Source organism: Schistocerca nitens, chromosome 3 (genome assembly GCF_023898315.1).
Source record: "Schistocerca nitens isolate TAMUIC-IGC-003100 chromosome 3, iqSchNite1.1, whole genome shotgun sequence".
Lineage (NCBI taxonomy): Eukaryota > Metazoa > Arthropoda > Insecta > Orthoptera > Acrididae > Schistocerca > Schistocerca nitens.
The window spans coordinates 162,398,970-162,419,079 of record NC_064616.1 but is presented as its reverse complement, the minus strand read 5'-3'; the positions used below and the strand labels follow the sequence as shown (position 1 = coordinate 162,419,079).

At 45.1% G+C, this 20,110-nt stretch overlaps 1 pseudogene; it reads right to left on the bottom strand.

Annotated features, from left to right (window-relative positions):
- Window positions 1-386: 386 nt before the first annotated feature.
- On the bottom strand, window positions 387-504 carry LOC126249970 (5S ribosomal RNA; annotated as a pseudogene).
- Window positions 505-20,110: the final 19,606 nt, after the last annotated feature.

Here is a 20,110-nt window from a genome sequence, read left to right as displayed (position 1 = left end):
GCTGTAAATTGTGTTCGTTTTCTTCCGCATTCAACGTTTTCTCACGCGTAACAAGGGGACCACACCCTAACCACGGAGAACATCCCCATACCGTAACATCACCCCCTCCGTACTTCACTGTTGGCACTACACATGAAGGCAGGTAACGCTCTCCAGGCATTCGCCAAACCTAAGTCCTTCCTTGGCACTCCGTCTTCAGGCCACAAGTGGCCCATCGGGACCATCCGACCGCCGTGTCATCCTCAGCTGAGGATGCGGCTAGGAGGGGCTTGTCGTCAGCACACCACTCTCCCGGTCGTTGTGATGGTTTTCTTTGACCGGAGCCGCTACTATACGGTCGAGGAGCTCCTCAGTTGGTATCACCAGGCTGAGTGCACCCCGAAAAATGGCAACAGCGCACGGCGCCCCGGATGGTCACCCATCCAAGTGCCGGCCACAACCGACAGCGCTTTACTTCGGTGATCTTATGGGAACTGGTGTATCCACTGCGGCAAGGCCGTTGCCTTCCATCGGATTGCTACAGAGTACATCACTCCAAATCACTCGATTCCAGTCGTCTACGTTGTGAAGCTTCGCTTAGCACTGACACAGAAATGTGTGGCTGATGAGGAGCCACTCGACCATTGTACCTGATTCTTCTTAACTTCCCACGCACAGTCATTGTGCCAGCAGCACCTTGGAACTCGCGAGTGATTGTTTCCCCTGATTTCATGCGATTGTTTACCATCACTCAGTTCCATAAGGTTCCTGTCCTTCAAGGCATGAAGTCTGCCTGGACTTGGTTTAGCTGTGGTTGTTCCTTCACAATCACATTACCAACAGTCGATTTGGGCAGTCTGAGAACGTTTGAAATATCCCTGAGGGATCTGTTACACAGGTAGCTTCCAATGACTGATCAATGTTCGAAGCCACTTGGCTCTGCTGATGGACCCATTCTGCTGTCACTGCTTTTGTCCTGAAACTTCCTGGCAGATTAAAACTGTGTGCCGGACCGAGGCTCGAGCTCGAGGCCTTTGCCTTTCGCGGGCAAATGCCCTACCATCTGAGCTACCCAAGCACGACTCACGCCCCGTCCTCATAGTTTTTCTTCTGCCAGTATCTCGTCTCCTACCTCCCAAACTTTACAGAAGCCCTCCTGCGGACCTTTCAGAACTGGTAAACCTGAAAGAAAGGATATTGCGGAGACATTGCTTAGCCACAGCCTGGGGAATGTTTCCAGAATGAGATTTTCACACTGCAGCGGAGTGTGCGCTAAAGTTTGGTAGGTAGGAGACGAGATACTGGCAGAAGTAAGGCTGTGATGATGGGGCGTGAGTCGTGCTTGGGTAGCTCTGATGGTAGAGCACTTGCCCGCAAAAGGCAAAGGTCCCGAGTTCGAGTCTCGGTCTGGCACACAGTTTTAATCTACCAGGAAGTTTCATAACAGCGCACACTCCGCTGCAGAGCGAAAATCTCATTCTGTTTTTGTCCTGACAACACAATACTCCCCGCCGCCTTTTATACTGGCGTGCCCGCCTATCGTGACTTCTAGTGGCCATTCCCTCACTGTATAAGAGTTCCCGAATACATTTGATGACATAGTGTATGTACATAACAAGAACGATCCTTTCACACTCCCCAGGGGCACCCGGGACGATAAACTCGCCGCGCAGGACAACGTTTTGGGTTCTTTTACTCACAGAGTCTTTGAGCCGCTGACATATCTGAGAACCCATTCCGTATGTTTGGACCATGGTTAACAACCTGCTGTAGACCACTGTCTCAAACGCCTTCCGGAAATCCAGAAATTTGGAAGTAGCCTGCTACTGTAAGTTGGTGTCGTCTACAGCGACGAAGTCCTCAGCTCCGGAATGTTTTCTGTGAATTTATTGCATCAGACCGGTATAAAATTCCAAGAATTCATTGATATCATGCACTGTCATTTTCAGGAAAGCAGTTGATGTACATCAGTGTGACCAGACATTACAGTGACGCCGACGATGTTAACTCTCCGGAGCACCATTTCTCCGTAAACTCTATCGCTCCACTCATTACCAAGTGCATAGTACGTACCTCTGTTAATCTTGCTATCGCACATTCTGATTCACGGTTTCTTTGATGTGAGTCTCATCAACGGACATGAACCTGGAATGGGTAAACTAACTAATGCAAACATACGGGCGTATTTCTGTTGAGGAAAACGTGCGTTTCCTAGACGTAAAATATAAGAGATACTTGCAAGAAGTTATGGAGTTACTCGTTAAAACGACTGATTTGGTCTCCACGCTGTTCATGCCATAGGGGATTAAATCGATACGGATGGATGTAGAAACCTTGTACATACTCCCTAAAGTTCGTACATATCTATTGCTGACTATTATTTATTTGATTTTCCCAAGAAACTGATGCGAGGTGAATAGTTTGCAAAGAGTATATAGCTGGAATTTGAGGTTCATCTCATTATCTAGTGCAGTTTCACGAAAGATTTGTTGTTAAACTCCTAAAATTGAAGACCGAAGTGGTCGAACTGAATGGTTATTTTGCGGAAGATTTCCTCCCGTAGCCGCGGTAACTGATGTATGGTAGTACGATGGCCGATGCCCCTCGCCCAGAGGCAGTTGATTCCAAGAACTTTTTCCAATGTCCTGGAATAAATCTCATGCATGTTCACAGCATTTCGGGGAGTAACGGTAACCTTGGTGGCCTCCTTTGTTATTCTTGAGAGGGGTAGGCTCCGAGTTCGCCCTCTTCTTTACACTACGCTACACACGCACTCAACAAAGGCTTTTACATGATGCAGATACCCATTAGGGCACTGTATAACACGCTAGAGAAAGAGAACGGCTAACCACCTGCATCGTGATCTTTCGCAGAAAGATGGTATTGAATTTCCATGTTATTTTCATCAGTCACAGCAAATGTATAGCTGACTGACTTTTGAATGAAGACATGCACTTTTAGTGACAAACAAGTCTTATCCTCTCCAGAATGAGACTTTTACTCTGCAGCAGAGTGTGCGCTGATACGAAACTTCCTGGCAGATTAAAACTGTGTGCCGGACCGAGACTCGAACTCGGGACCTTTGCCTTTCGCCGGCAAGTGCTCTGCCATCTGAGCTACCCAAGCACGACTCACAGATATACTTCCGCCAGTACCTCGTCACCTACTTTCCAAACTTCACAGAAGCACTCCTGCGAACCTTGCAGAACTAGCACTCCTGGAAGAAAGATTATTGCGGAGACATGGCTTAGCCACAGCCTGGGGGATGTTTCCAGAATGAGACTTTCACTCTGCAGCGGAGTGTGCGCTGATACGTAACTTCCTGGCAGATTAAAACTGTGTGCCGGACCGAGACTCGAACTCGGGACCGAGTTCGAGTCTCTGTCCGGCACACAGTTATAATCTGCCAGGAAGTTTCAAGTCTTATTCCCTGATTTTACTGCCTTAAAAATTGTCAATTTTGTTTTTTGGTGAGAGATTCTTATTAATGAAAGATGTAACCTATGATGAAATGCGATTGAAAATAATGCAACAAAAGCGGAACTCCCAGTCAGACAAGTATTCCTTCTAAATGAATACGGGAAACTTCCTGAACACCACATTTCCCGTTACCATGGTATTCACTGTACGAGAAATATGTCGCACTGAGTAAGACAATGGACTCATTTGGGACCAGTGGGGTGCAGATCTCCGCATTACCCTCAGATTAAGGTTTTTCACGTTTTTTATCATAAAACCTAAAGTAGTATGTAGGTGTGTTTCCTCCGAAAATGATACGGTCGATTTCCTGATCTATCTTTGACCACTTTCAGTTTGCGAGTCGTTTCTAATTCTTTCGTCGTCGATGAGACGTTAGATCTACCCTTTGAACCTTATCTTAGTATCCCCTGGACTTGATTTAGGGTGCTACGCATGTCTCGGTTGCGGGGGCACCGAGCTGTACCAGGTCAGTCAAGCTAAATTGCTGGAAGGTTTATGTTGGCCAGCCGTCGAGTCGACTAGTATCAGTGTGGCGACTCAAGCGGCCCCTGATTGATGTGCTTTCGTGGCCGTCTGGAGGGAGTGGCACTCCAGCCGGCGAGCGGCTGGATAAACCAACGGGCGAGACCGCCGCCAGTTGAAGTCTTGCCAGACACTCGCACCGGACGTGACGGACCGAATTAGACTTCCTCTGTCATTCCTCTTCCTCCTTTTTCCCTTCTCCACTCTTTTTTGTTTGTTCCCCGAGTCAGGTTTAGCGGTTTTCTATTGTGGAGACACGTGTATCGATACGGCACGACGAAATACAAACTACGCGACCAACTTAGCGACGCGCGTTCGCGTTGCTCTCTGGAGTGAGTTGGGTCATGCTGCGACTGCATTCGATGCTGTAGCTAATAGCTGAAAGTAGTGAAGGCAGAAGGCTGCTTCTATGCGCATTACAAGACCTGTCGAAGAAGTGGCTATGCAGGTATTTTCGAGGTCTTGTTTGACCAGAAGTGTTTGGCCGTCTATATCAGGAGGAGGAGGAGGAGGAAGAATAGGAACAAGAGAAACAGGAGAGAGTAATGTTCTGTAGGCGGCTACGTCACTGGTGACGAGCATTAAAAAGTAGAAGGCTGGGAAGAGGAATCGCTCGTGTCAACATAAAACAAACTATTCACTCAAGGAACAATGAGAAATCTAGATCGAGATGGTCGAATAGGATCTAAGACCTGCACTTCCCGAATGCGAGTCTTATTCCGTGTGCTTGGCGTAATTTATACAGGGTTATATTGAACAACGGGGACAAACTTACACGGTAATATTACTGATGCACAAATAAGGTAGAACGAGCATACGTACAGGAGAGTACGACTTCAATGTTATAGGCCATACTTGTAATTAAGTACCGGAAAGTTTTTGAGGAATAACAGCCCTTTATTCGCACAGAAATTAAGTGATGTAAGAAATATACCTAATGTCGATCATGCAGAAGTTGACGACGTAAGATCAGCCACTTAGACGTGCTTACCACAAAATTTCTTCTTCCTTCAGGCGCTACGGTCGCAGGTTCGAATCCTGTCTCGGGAATGGATGTGTGTGATGTCCTTAGGTTACTTAGGTTTAAGTAGTTCTAAGTCTAGGGGACTGATGACCTCAGACGTTAAGTCCCATAGTGCTCAGAGCCATTTGAACCATTTTGAACCTGCATCAGGAGACAATCCATACATATTGAGGCGACTTAGTAATTATATCCTCTACCAGTCAATTTCACGTCGAAGATACGACTGCGGGAAACTTATGTGCAATAAAGAACGATCACGGTGTAAATGTACTGTTTTTTCTGGCACTACCAAGAGCAAAAGACGATTTTTCATCACCTGAACACACTATACGAATCGACTAGCCCACAGTGAAACTTTTTAGTAGTAAACACTGTGAACAGTGAACTAAAATTTATTGTTTCAGTGCCTCTAAGGAAATTTCTGCAACAGTGATTTTAATACCGTTCTGTCACCAATGTCTAATAGCACACAAATGTTATGGTTTCTTTCCATAGTGCATCCACTCTCAGTCGTCCCACTGTCTAAAAACTATCTTACAATTCCGTAAAATTCTCCTGGCTTGTTGTCCGCATCATATTACAAAATGAGCTAAAGACTTGGTCCCGATTATAAGTTTCCCAAACACTGGGTTAAGTTACGTGTCGTGCTCAGAAACCTAGAAAAAAGTTCATGGATAGTGATTCAGGTTGGGGAAGCATATGTGCATACAAAATCTTCATAGATAGTTACCATAATATTGATTGCCTACTGCAACAACTATGGACTTGTCTTAATTGATACTATCTTTCTTAAGAGATACGTATAAATTGAACATCACGCGTTTTGTGTGTTCTCCTTTTGTTTTATGTTCCATTGTTAATAATAAACAGAGTATTGCCCCATATTTCGTACAAATGTCCCAAAATGTGGACGAAGCTTTCAAATGCCTAAACTTCACACCTGAGCTTTGTGTTAGAGATGTCACAGCCAAATATCTTTGAAAGAGTACAAAGTCAGGCACATGTAATGAGTAAAATACATTAAAATTTGACAAGCGCCTTCAGTTGCTCATTATGTACTCATATGTTCTGTCTCTCCAGAGCTTACAATGTTAAAACTAAATTAATACATATTCTATTGAAGAAGTCTCAGACATTATTGCATTATTTTATAAATTACTGGTGTTCACAGTCATCAGCAGAATGATTTATTGAATCATAAATCTTTTTAAAGAGAACAAAAAAATGAACAGTCCGAAATTAAGTTGAATAATTTGTTTGCTTCTTTTAAAATGAAGGATTCAGTGAAGCAGTCAGCTGCTAACCGTAGATGCCAATAATTCATAAAACAATGCGACAATGTCAGCGACGTTTATGAATACAATATCTACGTACTTAGCTTTAATGCTGTAATCTATGGAGAGACAGGGCGTATGAATACACAATAAACAACTGAGGGTGCCTGACAAATTTTAATATATAAACAACTAAGGACCCCTATTGAACTTGGCATGTACCAATAGAATTATATCACATTTGATACACGGATCTGATGAAAGAACGGATCATCAGTTCTTTAATCTGTCGAAATTATGTGCAGTCAAACGTTACAAATTCGGTATCTCATAACATGAATTACACTACTGTAATCTCTGCATACATAATGTACCAAACATATTTACGAATTAAGGAATTTGTGTATCATGTTTTTACTGAAATTGTAGGTAATGGTTTGAAAATGAACGGAAGTATTCGAAACTAGTCACCAACAAAAATATATGCAACTGTGACGTAAATCTTAACTAATAAAAAGTGTTTCCTTTTGCCTCCTCTTATAACTCTCTCAATTTGTAAACAGTTTTCTTACATCTTGTACAATACTGTTCATCACAATGGTAAATTATGCTAACACAGTTCCTATCTGCAATCTGGCTTTCCTGGCATGTCCAAGTTTCTGCTTGTAATGTAGAGCTTAATATACTGTCGTGAGACTGTGACTGTTTGCACAGTCCACATTACAGCTAACGATACATCGGGCAAATAGTCAACAAATCGAGGTACAAGCGATGGTTATAACTACACTGAAGCACCAAAGAAACTGGTATGCGCATATGTAGCAGTTGTTAGATCGCTTACTGTTGCTACAGTGGCAGGTCCTCAAGATTTATGTGAGTTTCAACATAGCGTTACAGTCGGCGCACGTGCGGTGGGACACAGCATCTACGAGGTAGCGATGAAGTGCGGTTTTCTCGTACGCCCATTTCACGAGTGTACCGTGACTGTCAGAAATCCGCTAAAATATCAAATTTCCGACACCACTGCGGCCGGAAAAGGATCCTGCAAGAACGGGACGAATGACGACTGAAGAGAATCATTCAACGTGACAGAAGTGCAACCCCTCCGCAAATTGCTGCATATGTTAATGCTGGGCCGTCAACAACTGTCAACGTGCGAACAATTCAACTAAACATCATCAGTATTGGCTTTCGGAGCCGAAGGCCCACTCGTGTACCCTTGATGACCAATTGTGTGATTGGATTGAAGAGTTCCTGGATAACAGAACGCAGCGTGTCATTCACAATGGAGAGAAGTCTTCCGAAGTAAGAGTGATTTCAGGTGTGCCGCAGGGGAGTGTCGTAGGACCGTTGCTATTCACAATATACATAGATGACCTTGTGGATGACATCGGAAGTTCACTGAGGCTTTTTGCGGATGATGCTGTGGTATATCAAGAGGTTGTAACAATGGAAAATTGTACTTAAATGCAGGAGGAACTGCAGCGAATTGACGCATGGTGCAGGGAATGGCAATTGAATCTCAATGTAGACAAGTGTAATGTGCTGCGAATACATCGAAAGAAAGAGCTCTTATCATTTAGCTACAATGTAGCAGGTCAGCAACTGGAAGCAGTTAATTCCATAAATTATCTGGGAGTACGCATTAGGAGTGATTTAAAATGGAATGATCGTATAAAGTTGATCGTCGGTGAAGCAGATGCCAGACTGAGATTCATTGGAAGAATCCTAATGAAATGCAGTCCGAAAACAAAGGAAGTAGGTTACAGTACGCTTGTTCGCCCACTGCTTGAATACTGCTCAGCAGTGTGGGATCCGTACCAGATAGGGTTGATAGAAGAGATAGAGAAGATACAACGGAGAGCAGCGCGCTTCGTTACAGGATCATTTAGTAATTGCGAAAGCGTTACGGTGATGATAGATAAACTCCAGTGGAAGACTCTGCAGGAGAGACGCTCAGTAGCTCGGTACGGGCTTTTGTTGAAGTTTTGAGGAGGAGGAGATTAGTGTTTAACTTCCCGTCGACAACGAGGTCATTAGAGACGGAGCGCAAGCTCGGGTGAGGGAAGGATGGGGAAGGAAATCGGCCGTGCCCTTTCAAAGGAACCATCCCGGCATTTGCCTGAAGCGGTTTAGGGAAATCACGGAAAACCTAAATCAGGATGGCCGGAGACGGGATTGAACCGTCGTCCTCCCGAATGCGAGTCCAGTGTGCTAACCACTGCGCCACCTCGCTCGGTGAAGTTTTGAAAACATATCTTCACCGAGGGGTCAAGCAGTATATTGCTCCCTCCTACGTATATCTCGCGAAGAGACCATGAGGATAAAATCAGAGAGATTAGAGCCCACACAGAGGCATATCGACAATCCTTCTTTCCACGAACAATACGAGACTGGAATAGAAGGGAGAACCGATAAAGGTACTCAAGGTACCCTACGCCACACACCGTCCGGTGGCTTGCCGAGTATGGATGTAGATGTAGATGTAGATGACTGCACGACACAATGAATTACGCTTCGCCTGGGTCCATCAACACCGACGTTGGACTATTGATCACTGGAAACATGTTGCCTGGTCAGACGAATCTCATTTCAAATTGTATCGAGCGGATGGACGTGTACGGGCATGGAGACACCTCATGAATCCATGGCTTCTGCTTGTCAGCAGGGGACTGGTCCATTCATGTCAATTGTGCTTTCCGGCCGACATGGTCAATTCCAGCAGGACAATGCGACACGCCACACGTCCAGAATTGTTACAGAGTGGCTCCAGAAATACTCTTCTGAGTTTAAACACTTCCGTTGGCCTACTGACTCCCCAGACATGAACATTATTAACCATATCTGGGATGCCTTGCAACTTGCTGTTCAGAAGAGATCTCCACCTCGTTGTACTCTTACGGATTTATGAACAGCCCTGCAGGATTCACGGTGTCAGTTCCCTCCAGCACTACTTCAGACATTAGTCGAGTCCTTGGCACGTCGTTTTGCGGCGCTTCTGCGTGCTCGCGTGAGACGTACACGATATCAGGCAGGTGTACCAGTTTCTTGGGCTCTTCAGAGTAGTATAGCATAGCAAAAATTAAAATGTATAACCGGACATTCGAAAATAGGAACAATAGCGTGGTTAATAAAGATTTCTCGCGATTCCAGCAGCGTATAATGCTTAAAATTCCCACGAAGTTTCGGCCATGTTATTTGTTTAGTGATTCTGTTCAGGGTTTCGTGTAGGATGGTGCTGTTACAATATTTATGGGTGTTTCTAATGTTTGTTTACTTACATCTATGACTATGATACACGGCTGTTGTCTGATGATGATCCTGAAAACTCGAATATCAACCAGTAACAATTAAAAATCGCCGTTATTATCCTTAAATAAGGTACCAGTCCTGTAGCTTGTCTGCTCGATGTTGGACAAGATTTAGGAAATTGCTCGCTGCCTGTTGAAGGGAACCATCCTAACATTCCCATGAAATGCTTTGGTGAAACTAAGGAACTTTTGCCTCTGTAGCAGGAATCTGAGTAGAGCTACGTACCTCCCGATTACAGGTCGATAGTGTTATCAACTGCATCACCTTGTACATGAATATTTGTTGTTGTGATGAAATCACTAGCATACAGAATATTTTTATGTCATTGCTTCCTTCTGTTGTAATCAGCCCCAGCTTAGTCTTCAACTTTTGCCAGCAAGTAATCAAAAACATTTTTGTGTGTTTTGATCTGATATCTTAGTATTTAGGAACTAAAACACCTTAAACAGAATTATTCCGTTATATCCCGTCACTAAATTCCACTACAAAAAAATGGTTCAAATGGCTCTGAGCACTATGGGACTTAACATCTGAGGTCATCAGTCCCCTAGAGCTTAGAAATACTTAAACCTAACTAACCTAAGGACATCACACACATACATGCCGGAGGCAGGATTTGAACCTGCGACCGTAGCGGTCACGCGCTTCCAGACTGAAGCGCCTAGAACCGCTCGGCCACACCGGCCGGCTAAATTCCACTACACACTCTACTAATGTCAGTAACTCCTGTTCGCCAGTCCACGAGGCATCTTTCCACTTCTCTACAGTCTAGTAGCAACACAGCACACACTATCCTAGGAGCAGCATAGATGGAAAGGAAAGCTATAGTTTAAAGTCGCTTCGTCGACGAGGTCATTAGAGACGCAGCACAAGCTCGCATTAGGAAGGACGGAGAAGGAAATCGGCCGTGTCCTCTTCAAAGAAACCATCATCGAATTTTCATCGAACGATTAAGATAAACTACGAAAACCTAAATCAGGCTGGCCAGACGAGGTGCGCCACCTCGTTCGGTACCACAACGGCGTAGAAGTTTTCGATTTGACGTTTGAGACAGAGGCCACCATCGAGCAGCAAAGTTTCAGTTCATCAAGTTTATTTTGCACGATTTATTGTTATTTTGAGCATTCAATACATACAGTTTTAAAAACATAAAGCATTGTAATAAAATAAAACCCAGTACATAAATCAAACTTCATCTTTGAACGCGTAACACTTTCACTTACTTTCGAAAATAACTGAAATTATACATTGGTTTATTCTGCTTACCATCCATTCATTGTTGTCATATAGTTTATCTGCAAAGGAAGAGTCTTGTATAGTGATTATCATAAAGGAGAAGGACAACGCAGATTGCTACCATTGTTGGCAGGGAGACAAATAGTACAACACATACGAAATTATTACTTTTTCAACGTTGAAGAACCAACATTTATTGCGCTACACGACCACAGAACGTACGTATGGCGTCGGGTCTCCACGGTTGCGAATACAAACGGCCAGACGCCGCCGCATAGAGTTGTACAGGCCTCAGATGTAGTCCTGCGACACTCCATCCCATGCAGTTCACACCTGAGAGCAGAGTTGCTGCAGATTGGTGGGTGGAGGTGGGGTCCTGACAACACTCTCCGTGACACCCTACAATTTCCCAGTCGGGAAGAGATCACGTTATGCGGATAGCCATGCAGAGTACCCACAGCTGCAAGGCACGTTCAGGAGGTGGCAACAGATTGAGGAGGCGCGTTGTCCTGTTGAAATAGGGCATGGGCGTGAGCGTTAACGAATAGCTGAGCTGCAAGTTGCAGAGCTGCAAGTTGCAGAACCTCCTCCACGTACAATGCGGCTGCAAGAAAATGGCTCAGCGCACAATGGGACTTAACATCTGAGGTCATCAGTCCCCTAGACTTAAACCTAACTAACCAAAGGACATTACACACACCCATGCACGAGGCAGGATTCGAACCTGCGACCGTAACAGCAGCGCGGTTCCGGACTGAAGCGCCTAGAACCGTTCGGCCACAACGGCCGACACAATGCGGCTGGAATGGAGCATATTATGATAACTGACTGTGAACGGGCACCCTAGTTTATCGCTCCCCACACTACCACAGCAGGCTAGGGGGACGTGTGATTGGAGACCATAAACCGCTCTCCGTGGTGCTCTTTGCTGCGCCTCTAGACACGGCCCTAGTGGTCGTCGCCTCCAAGGCAGAAGCAGAACTCATCCCTAAAGATGACCCGTTGCCAGACTGCAGGGCAACATATCCGCGGTTGGCGACGCCCGGCGAGTTTGGCGAGATGCTGTCGGGGTGTGAATGGCTGGCGTCGTAACGGTAGGCGCGGCGAGCCCTTTGTTACGCAACTCCCTGCCATTGCTACTAGCACCTACGGGATGTTGCACAGAAGGCAGCACAGCTCGCTGAATGGCACTAACATTACCATCGGACCTTTATGATTCGTGTCAGGCGTCCAGATTTTCCATATCGTGTATGCGTCCTTTCCTGTACCCATTGGCACAAGAAACGGCCTTTGGTGGCGCCCGTGAGGCAGGTGTAGCGTGTCATACGACGATAGGACCAGGCAGCTTCCTGCAGACCACGATGCGGCCCCTCTCGAACTCATGTAGCTGGGCAACGTGCTACCGAATCTGTCTCCTGGCACAGTGCACTTTCGGTTGAAGCTACCCATTGTCACATTGGGCAGCACGGCCGTTTGGGGCCCTCTTGTATCAACAGACGGGCACAATGTCGCGGCTCCACCCACGCTCACCGAGACCGCGACCGCCTCCAAAGCAGAAGCGCGACTCATGCCTAAGGATGATCCGCTGCCAATCTGCAGGGCAACAGGCAGACCGCGCAAAAATACTCGTTCGCATAGCTGATGATGTGCAAAACACCCACCAAGTGTGCAGTAGATTGGTCGATTCCTTTTAGATGCTGGATGCAGCTCTTTTTATGACGATCAGTGTATTTCGAACGTGCTTCTCTGCTTGGCTGTTGATAGATAATAAATTGTGCAGAGAGTCCAATATCACATACAGCTTTCAGAACTGTTTAATTACAGCTGATCGTTTGCTCGAATAGAAATTATGGGGTTGGGTTGTTTGGGAGAGGAGACCAGACAGCGAGGTCATCGGTCTCATCGGATTAGAGAAGAACAGGGAAGAAAGTCGGCCGTACCCTTTCAAAGGAACCATGCCGGCATTTGCCTGGAGAGATTTAGGGAAATCACGGAAAACCTATATCAGGATGGCTGGACGCGGGAATGAACCGCCGGCCGGAGTGACCGAGCGGTTCTAGGCGCTTCAGTCTGGAACCGCGCGACCGCTACAGTGGCAGGTTCGAATCCTGCCTCGGGCATGGATGTGTGTGATGTCCTTAGGTTAGTTAGGTTTAAGTAGTTCTAAGTTCTAGGGGACTGATGACCTCAGATGTTAAGTCCCATAGTGCTCAGAGCCATCTGAACCATCTGAGAATGAACCGTCGTCCTCCCGAATGCGAGTCCAATTTGCTAGCGACTGCACCACCTCGCTCGGTATAGAAATTATGTATTGAAGAACACGTCTCAAAGAAATGAAAAAAGGCACTCGTTATTTCAGTCACTACGAAGGGCCCCAGAATAAACCAGGAGAATTAAAACCTTATCTCACGCCGGTTCGTTATAGAGTTATGGAAAAGTCTTATGTTCACGTATGCAGCCCTAACAACTCCTCTCCAGGGACCCGTACGGATTCCGCAAGTACCGATGGTATGAAACTCAGCTTTCTTTCCTCATTAACAAGATTGATACAGCGGAGATGAAACTGATCCCGTGTGCGTTAACCACGGTGCGAATTGGTGCGGATGTAAGATATTCGGTTCATATTCGAGAGGACGGCGATTCAAATCCCTATCCACTTCTAGTGATGTAAGTCTTCCGTTGTTACCCTAAATCACTTAATGCAAATGAGAGGATCGTTTCTTTGAAAAGAACGCGTCCGATTTACTTCCCCATCCTTCTGCGACGCCAGCTTGTACTCCGTCACTAATAACCTCGTGTCGACGGGAGGTTAAACCCTTATATTCCTTTTCTTGGTTGTGGGCTCATGGAAAACCGTCGATAGAATTCCTAAACATCACCAAGCAGACGAAATAATTCGGAACAAGTATAAGAGTGGGCTGAAGACAACCTATAAAACATGTCAAGTAAATCTTTCTTAGTAGGGAGACATCTTTCTTAGTACGGAGACTCCCGCAGAAGCTAGTGGCATCTGAAGCTCTCTAAGGCTGCTCGTCGATGGCATACGAGAGCGTACTGAAAAGTAATGCCTCCTAAATTTTTATATGAAAACTCTTACAGCTTTTGTATAAAAAACGTTATCAACGTTTTACATCTTTATTCTTCGTGCTTACATATTTATTTCTCAACATTCTCAACATAGTCACCGTGGCGACGAGCACATTTCTGTCAACAAGAGACCAATTTGTTGATACCGCCACTGTGGAATATTTGACTTCGTTGACGGAGCTACCAACTCACTACTGCTTTCACCCCTTCGTCACAATCAAAGTGAAGTCGTCGAAGGTGTTCTTTAAGTTTTGGAAACAGATGAAAGTCGGAAGGGGTCAAGTCAGAACTGTATGGAGGATGATCGATGACAGTGAACCTAAGGCGTCGGGTTGTTGCAGATGTCACAGGATTCGTGTGTGGTCCTGCATTGACATGCTGATGGCGAAGGTGCTCCATTTGTAGACGATCTCTCCTAATTCGTTCTTTCAGTTATAGCTTGGTGTTTCTCACCCACCGACATGGTCACGTTGCACACCGCCGTGTTACACGCCACAATTGCGACCTTTTTAACGGCAGAGGGCTGCAACTTGCATCAGCGAAGCGGGAAAGTCGACCAAGTTATAAGCGCTACATGTAATACCTCGACCGATAATGAGAACAGAATAAAACGTTCGGAAGCATTACTTTTCAGGACGCCCTCGTGTTTATACAGGGTGGGGAAAATGAAACTACTCGTTGAGATAGGAAACCTAAGTTACACCATGTGGCCAAGGTGTGTGTGAATGATGTAATTTGTGCTGCCTATCTTAAGATGCATGAAACACCAGTTTTATTTCACCCACCTCATATATAAGGAGGTCAAGCCATTACAAATTTGTTACGAAATATAGGAAGACTCTAAGATTAACAGCGTTAAGTACGACTGACAGATGACCGTTGACATGAATAAATGTATTGTAATGAGCGTAAACACTAAAAAATAGTTAATATCGTTTGACTACACCACTAGCAACCAGGCGCTTGAATTAGTCAAAACCATACAATACGTAAGAGTGTGTGTCTGGACAGATTTAAGGTGAAACGACTACTTACGTCTACTTCTGATTAAGGCAGGTAGCACAGTGAGATTTGTTGGAACAATTCTGTTGTTGTTGTTGTTGTAGTCTTCAGTCCGAAGACTGGTTTGATGCAACTCTCCATGCTACTCTATCCTGTGAAAATCTCTTTATTTCCGAGTAACTACTGGAACCTACATCTTCCTGAATCTGCTTACCGTATTCATCTGTTGGTCTCCCTCTACGATGTTTACCCTCCACGCTTCCCTCCAGAACTAAACTGGTGATCCCTTGATGCCTCACAGTGTGTCCCACAAACCGATCCCTTCTTCTAGTCAAGTTGTGCCACGAATTCCTCTTCTCTCCAATTCTATTCAGCACCTCCTCATTACTTACATGATCTACCCATCTAAACTTCAGCATTTTTCTGTAGCACCACATCTCAAAAGCCTCTATTCACTTCTCGTCTAAACTATTTATCGCCCATGTTTCACTTCCATGCATGGCTACGCTCCATACAAATAGTTTCAGAAAAGACTTCCTAACACTTAATTCTACAATCGATGTTAACAAATTCCTCTTTTTCAGAAACGCTTTTCTTGCCATCGCTAGTTTACATTTTATATTCTCTCTGCTTTCACCATCATCAGTTATTTTTCTGCCCGAATAGCAAAACCTATCTACCACTTTAAGTGTCTCGTTTCCTAATCTAATTCTCTCAGCATCACCTTATTTAATTCGACTACATTCCATAATCCTCGTTGTGCTTTTGTTGATGTTCATCTTGTATCTTCCTTTCAAGACACTGTTCATTCTGTTCAACTGCTCCCCCATTCCTTTGCTGTCTCTGACAGAATTATGTCTTCGGCAAACCTCAAAGTTTTCATTTCTTCTCCCTGGACTTTAATTCCTACTCCAATTTTTTCTTTTCTTTCCTTTACTGCTTGCTCAATATACAGATTGAATAACATAGGGGATAGGCTGCAATCCTGCCTCACTCCCTTCTCATCCATTGCTTCCCTTTCCTGCTCCTCGATTCTTGTAACGCCCATCTAGTTTCCGTAGAAATTGCAAGTAGCCTTTCGCTCAATATTCTAATAATCAATTACCCCACGCTATTATTTTAATGGTTTAATGCCACTTGTAGCTATCATGTCAATTTCAGTAAAGATTATTCTACAATAGCTATTAACTGTTCGAATTCTACTGTTTCACTACATTTCATGTAAATTACAAATTCTTGTATTTTTATAATGACGAAGTTATCTTTCTTGCTCTTGGATTCAGTATCTTTCGCTACCGACAACGTCTCTGTAATGTTCAAAGCTTGTTTTGCGAGGATTATTTTAACTAATTTCAGTACCCCTAGTGGCAAATGAAATCTGAATCAGTATGACCTGAAATACAAATAAGTAGTGCTGCTCTCGAACATGTGTTCAGTGTCCCACCTGGTGCAGCAGCCGGGTCTGTTTAACTTCGATGCTGCAGCAAAAATAGTTGAGCTAAGGACATTTCTAAGAGCTCAATTATCCCTCAATAATGTGCTCATCTGTTAACCCAGAAACCTGATAACACTGTAATTAAAAAAAAGTGTCGGTTTCTCCTAGCCTTGAGCAAGCATTTAGACGTGATGTCACTTGGCGGCTTGCGTGGCAACTAGGATGCATATTGATTTTAGCTCTTTGAAATGATAATTTCTACTCTCTCGCAATGTCTTGTTGCGACAGAAGACGATATATTTTTTTCGGTTCGTATGTCGCTGTAACGACACGCCTCTAGTGATATTTTCGAGTATTTTTGATCCTGTTATTTATTTCCTAAAAAGCGAGTAAAGCTACTCGACTAACCAACAGCGTCACTTTAGAGTTGCGCCACTTCATGTACGATCTCAATGTAAGTAAGTCGAAACTATTGTTTTCAATTAAGACACACAGGAATTACAGACATTGGCTGAGAGTGGGCACTGATTGAAATCAATGTTGAACGTTGAAAATCTGTTCCGGACGGGGATTCGAAACCGAGTCTCCCGCTTACTTGGCAGGTGCTCTGACCACAAGGCCATCCGGACACAGTGGTCATTGGAACAGCACGGACTGCCCTAGGACACCTCACGTCAGACCCAAATTCTCAACTTACACTACTGATATACGAGGTGTGGCTAGAAAAAAACCGGACTAGTACTGGTGAAACAATAAAACGAATGCAATAAGGCTGAAAGTCGCGTGGCCTGTCACGTGACTCTCACTCCGCCTACTGCTCGAGTTTCATCTGCCTCCTGCACTCAGTCTGCCCGTGGCGTCTGTTTTAAGTAGTTGACGTTTTGTCTGTGCGTCGGAAAATGTTGAGTGTACAGAAAGAACAGCGTGTTAACATCAAATTTTGTTTCAAACTAGGAAAATCTGCAAGTGAAACGTTTGTAATGTTACAACAAGTGTACGGCGATGATTGTTTATCGCGAACTCAAGTGTTTGAGTGGTTTAAACGATGTAAAGATGGCCGCGAAGACACCAGTGATGACACTCGCACTGGCAGACCATTGTCAGCAAAAACTGATGCAAACATTGAAAAAATCGGTAAACTTGTTCGACAAGATCGCCGTTTAACAATCTGAGTTAACAGGAGTTGACAAGGAAAGTGTCGAACAAGTTTACCGATTTTTTCAATGTTTGCATCAGTTTTTGCTGACAATGGTCTGCCAGTGCGAGTGTCATCACTGGTGTCTTCGCGGCCATCTTTAAATCGTTTAAACCACTCAAACACTTGTGTTCGCGATAAACAATCATCGCCGTACACTTGTTGTAACATTACAAACGTTTCACTTGCAGATTTTCCTAGTTTGAAACAAAATTTGATGTTAACACGCTGTTCTTTCTGTACACTCAACATTTTCCGACGCACAGACAAAACGTCAACTACTTAAAACAGACGCCACGGGCAGACTGAGTGCAGGAGGCAGATGAAACTCGAGCAGTAGGCGGAGCGAGAGTCACGTGACAGGCCACGCGACTTTCAGAAATAGCGATGGAATACATGTTATTGAATTGAAAGGGAAACAACATCGTCACGTTCCAGAGGACAAAACATGCGACTGCGAGAGAGTGAAGTTGAATGGCCTGCCTTTTGTAGACTGCCCCGCTCAGAGGACAATACGGCGCTCTCAAAATAGCAGCAGTCAACCAGTCTGGTGTCCGATCCACGAATGCGGTTTGCTGTGTTACTAAAGAGGGCTGGATACCAGGCGTGGAATGCGTGCCGACACTGAATGGCGTCATTGTGCTGGTTTCCGTTGTGTGTTCAAATTTGCGCCTTACGTAACATATTTAATAGTAGTACTTGTAGGTCGCAGACAATAGGAGCGCTCCCCCGTCTCCGATCAGCGAACACACCAGTTTGCCAAAACTACAGTGCAGCTATAAGAGATGATTAATTATGTCCCTGTGCGGCTGGTCCCGGCAGGGGTTCGAGTCCTCCCTCGGGCAGGGGTGTGTGTGTTTGTCCTGAGGATAATTTAGGTTAAGTAGTGTGTAAGCTTAGGGACTGATGACCTTAGCAGTTAAGTCCCATAAGATTTCACACACATTTGAACATTAATAATGTCCCACAGCATTAATTCGCTTTTCCCCGCACAAAAAACCCAGTGTTGCACCTCACATATCCACTTCTGCAATTTCACAAGTTAGTTTTTAATTTTTTTAATTCGCACAGCAGTTACCTAAATCTTAATATACACTGCTGGCCCTTAAAACTGCAAGACCATGAAAAAATGTCAAAGAATGAAATACTACCTATTGTGCGTACGCAAATGGTTCAAATGGCTCTGAGCACTATGGGACTCAACTGCTGAGGTCATTAGTCCCCTAGAACTTAGAACTAGTTAAACCTAACTAACCTAAGGACATCACAAACATCCATGCCCGAGGCAGGATTCGAACCTGCGACCGTAGCGGTCTTGCGGTTCCAGACGTGCGTACGCAGTATAGTACGAAGAATACATGATGAAATTTCTGGGTTATATGGGTGGGGGGGGTGTACAGGGGGTGGAATCTGGCACACAGAGCTACCACACTGACGTTAACAATGTATCGAACCTGGCTGTCGAATCGAACTGATCTTGTGTAACATATATAGGTATGACATTCCTTACTGCTTGAAATTAATCAGAGTTCATCAAAGATATTGGTTGGTGGCGGCGCACCAGTCTCTCGGTAACACATGACCAGATGTTTTGAATGGGTAAGAGATCTGAAGAATGTGCTGATAAGGGCAACAGTCGAACGTTCTCTTTATCGAGGTAGTTCAGGATAACAGAGGCAACATGTGGTCTTCCGTTATCTTGTTGAAAGATAAAGTCTCGCGAAGAACTCGATCAGTGGGTACAGCCAACGGTCACAACACATCAGCAATGTAAAGGTTGCTGTTCACATTACTTCAAGGATATCTGCTGATCATGCACTACACACCATCCACAAGAACACGAGCTGCTGCCGCCGAAACGAGGGAAGGTAGTGATGTTGGAGGCTGGTGTCTCGAGTGACGTCGACGTTCTAACACTGCCAGCTGAACAGAGTTAGTCGTGTTGTGTACCTGATGGCAATCCACGTCTGCTGCTGGTCCCATATGACGGTGAAAAATGCAGTCTGGCAGCGTTCGTTTTTCTCGGAACCTCCACACACAGATTTGACCATCGTGATCCTGCACGCAAATGACCCGGCAGGGTAGCCAAGAGCGCTGACGCGCTGCTTCCTGGACTTGGGTAGGCGCGCAGGCCCCGGATCGAATCCGCCCGGCGGGTTAACGACGAGGGCCGGTGTGCCGGCCAGCCTGGATGTGGTTTTTAGGCGGTTTTACACATCCCGCTAGGTGAATACCAGGCTGGTCTCCACGTTCCGCCTCAGTTACACGCCTCGCAAACATCTGAACAGCCGGCCGGAGTGACCGAGCGGTTCTAGGCGCTACAGTCTGGAACCGCGCGACCGCTGCGGTCGCGGGTTCGAATCCTGCCTCGGGCATTGATGTGTGTGATGTCCTTAGGTTAGTTAGGTTTAAGTAGTTCTAAGTTCTAGGGGACTGATGACCTCAGAAGTTAAGTCCCATAGTGCTCAGAGCCATTTGAACCATTTGAACATCTGAACACGTTCGCACTATTCCATGAATTACACTAGACGCAGACAGCAGGGATACACTAATTCCGTCCTGGT